Genomic DNA, 2,681 nt, shown 5'->3' with positions numbered 1-2,681 from the left:
ACACACACACACACACACACACACACACACACACACACACACACACACACACACACAGGGTCAGTTACCATGGTAACTGACCCTGTGAAGCTAACCTGCTTGCTGGCAGGTTGTCTTCATCACAGCCTGAGTTTCTGGGTGTGGTCCAGATCACATACATTTTCTCTTCATTGTTAGCACGTACTGCAGCTGCCCTTAAAAAGTGTGTACTGTTGCATGCAGTGATCGCACACAATCAGGACAGACTACTGTCTCATTACATCACACCCTGAACTTTGACCCCTTCCGGGTGTACTGTGCATCAGAATCTAAATCCTGGTTGGATATGAGTAAGTTATTCAGGACTATCTAAGTGTAACCATGTAAGTGTTCACACAGCATCCAGTCAGCCCTAATCTCTGTTTGTGCTTGACCATCGTCAGACGAGAGCTGATGGGTTCTGAGACTGAGACACCTCCAGCTCAGAGTCAACGCTCCGTCTGTCCTTCTGTCTGAGAGAGGAGGTGTTTTACACAGGAAACACTGTGACTCTGTGCACCACACAGCTGGCAGTGTGTTGGAGCAGTGAAATAATAAAATAAAATGATCTGAAAAATAACATTTGATCACTATGGTTTAAAGTGTCAAACCAGTCGTCCACACACGCTCTGTCACTCTTGATGAGACTGGTCCCATCACTGAAGTGTAGCCTGTATGTTCCTCATCATGTGTGTTGAGGCAGCTGTCATGGAGCCGCTGAGTGCTGCTGAGCCAGAGATGTTCAGCTCAGCATCAGGGCTTTTAAATCATCCTTGAGCGCCTCCTTGTGGACACAAATAAAACAGCCTGGCTCAGCAGGTTCAGTTCTGTGCCCAAACTAAATGACTCATCTTCATGTTGTGAGGTGCTGCTCTAATGTCTTAATGCTGAGGGAAGACACAGTTATCGTGGACATGTCAAGAAAGAGTCTGACTGAGGAACTGAGATATTTGGAGGAATACTGTGATGAATGTGGCCGACTAACTCAAACTAAACTAACTAAAAACACTGACTAGGAGGAGGAGTTTAGTGGCAGTGAACGCAGCCCCAGACCTTCCTCCTCCTCCTCCTCCTCCTCCATCCACACCCCTAATCAGCACCAGATTATAGAAGGCTGTTGGTGGCTGGACTCATTCCTCTGGCTTGTGACAGGTATGTTGTTAAAGCTCCTCTGGACGAGCTGTGATCTGAGCACGATGCGTGTGGTCCTGTGTCGAGGCCCCGTATCAGAGGTGGTGAACCTGCTGCTGTTTGTCGCCCTCTCCTTATTTTGATCTTTTTATTCAGCCTCACAGTTGATTTGCATGAACTCTGCTTATCTTGCTGCTCTTATCAAACCAGCTGGTTGTTTATCTTTTCTTTCAGTGGAGCAGAGCGCCATCTTGTTGGCAGCTTGGGCCCCTGAGCTCAGTAAGAGTAAGAGCACCAGGACACGACTGTAGATGGCGCTGTATCACTGTGAGTATTGGCGTGTTGTACCAGAGGTGAGGAGGTGGTGGCACCCCTGGGTGCTCCTCAGTGACCTCTGCTCACCTCCTCTGGTTTAGTTTAGCTAGCTTCATGTTGGACAGAATATTTCACTGACTCGTGGTGTTTAGACTCTTTTGAGCTAATTGTAATAAACAGTATTTTAATTAATTGCTGGTATTTGTGTTGATTTGACGATCAATATTAAATGTTCTCCCAGCAGCTCTGGTCTCTTCCTGTTTGCTTGTTTTTGATCGTTTCAATAAAACATCTGGTTGATTTTAACGTCACGTCTGTGCTTCAGTAACCAGCCTGTGTGGCCCTGAATTCAACTCACTTTTTTAAGGTTCTTGAAAGTGTTTCCTGAGGTGTCGTTCCCTCAGGTGCTGGTGTCTGTGTTCTTCCTACTTTTTCCACTTATTGCCCTCGACACATTTGATACAGGGCTTTAAACAAATGTATATTAAGCTCCAGGGCTACTCATGAAATGCTTCAGACGCTCACTGGTTTGGTGACGGGGCTGGTTCTCCTCCTCTGATAGAGTCGACTCTGGAGCTCAAATGTCAGAATAATTATGATTATAATAATGATAGCTGTTACATTATAACTATAATAATTTATTTTTTTGGTGCTTTTCATGATAAAAAATTACAAAGTACTTCACAAAAATAAAACATTAGATGATTAAAAAATAAATCACTTGAGTAAAATAGGTGAAAAATAACAATAAAATAATCAGTAAAATAAAAGTTAAAGGGCCTTTGTATATAAACAGGTTTTAAGAAGTGACTTCCAGATAAGTGAGCTCACACCATGAACCCTGAGAGCACATTTATAAAGTGTTTTTAAGGGGATTTGACCAAAGATAAGGGACTCCTCAGAGAGTGGGGCCCAAACAAGCTGTCACCCGCACTTCTCAGCTGAGCCTTGGCTCAGGGCCTCAGGTTACGACTGGGCACACAGAGTTAGATATATTATAAACTAGTCCATACCCACTGAGTGCACAGCTGCCCACGTACAGTTTCACATGATGTGTGTTTGGGATACAGGTAATAGGAAACTGCAGATTAAATAGTCAGCTGAAGCCATTAAGAAGAGCAATGTATTCAGACAGAGTGTTTGTGAATTTGATAGTACGATTGCTTTATTGAAAGTACAGTAGTACCATTGCCAATAGTGGGATAGTTAGTGGGCTA

At 44.0% G+C, this 2,681-nt stretch overlaps 1 protein-coding gene across 1 annotated transcript in view; it reads right to left on the bottom strand.

The window, feature by feature from the left end:
* Nucleotides 1-2,681, bottom strand: part of abcg1 (ATP-binding cassette, sub-family G (WHITE), member 1) — a 281,654-nt gene that overhangs the window by 231,122 nt on the left and 47,851 nt on the right. The window lies entirely within an intron of this gene.

This window comes from Epinephelus moara, chromosome 2 (genome assembly GCF_006386435.1).
Source record: "Epinephelus moara isolate mb chromosome 2, YSFRI_EMoa_1.0, whole genome shotgun sequence".
Classification (NCBI taxonomy): domain Eukaryota; kingdom Metazoa; phylum Chordata; class Actinopteri; order Perciformes; family Serranidae; genus Epinephelus; species Epinephelus moara.
This window is presented reverse-complemented; position numbering and strand designations above follow the sequence as displayed.